At 36.7% G+C, this 591-nt stretch overlaps 1 protein-coding gene across 1 annotated transcript in view; it reads right to left on the bottom strand.

Annotated features, from left to right (window-relative positions):
- The window catches only part of LOC103211795 (histone demethylase UTY-like), a 398,135-nt gene that overhangs the window by 355,492 nt on the left and 42,052 nt on the right, over window positions 1-591 (bottom strand). The window lies entirely within an intron of this gene.

Genomic DNA, 591 nt, shown 5'->3' with positions numbered 1-591 from the left:
ACCTTTAGTAATTTACTTACATGTAATATTAATGATACTGTTTGGTAATTTCTTCATTCTGTGGGATCACCTTTCTTTGGAATAGGTGCAAATACAGATCTTTTGCAGTCAGGTGGCCAACTAGCTAGCTGTCTTTCAATTTCTTGGCATAACAAGTCAGTGTCTCCAACATGACATCCATTTGTTGAAACATTTCCGTGGGTATTCCATCAGTACCTGAAGCCTTGTTTTTTGCCAGTTGTTTCAGTGCAACTTTGACTTCTTCCTTCAGTATCATCGATTCTTGATTATATGCCACCTCCTGAAATGGATGAACATTGACCAATTCTTTTTGATACAGTAATTCTGTGTTTTCTTCCATCTTCTTCTGATGTTTCCTGCATCATTCGTTATTTTGCCCACAGAAGCCTTCAAAATTTCAACTCAAGGCTTAAATTTTTCCTTCAGTTCTTTGAGCCTGACAAAATGCCAAGTCTGCTCCTCCCTTTTGTTTTCTAATTCCAGGTTTTTGAACATTTCATAATAATTGACTGTCTTTTCAAGCTGCTCTTTGGAACTTCTGTTCAGCTTTTTATCTTGTCATTTCTTCCA

The sequence above is a fragment of the Orycteropus afer genome, unplaced genomic scaffold (assembly GCF_000298275.1).
Source record: "Orycteropus afer afer isolate SDZICR_OR568_19922 unplaced genomic scaffold, OryAfe1.0 scaffold00794, whole genome shotgun sequence".
Lineage (NCBI taxonomy): Eukaryota > Metazoa > Chordata > Mammalia > Tubulidentata > Orycteropodidae > Orycteropus > Orycteropus afer.
This window is presented reverse-complemented; position numbering and strand designations above follow the sequence as displayed.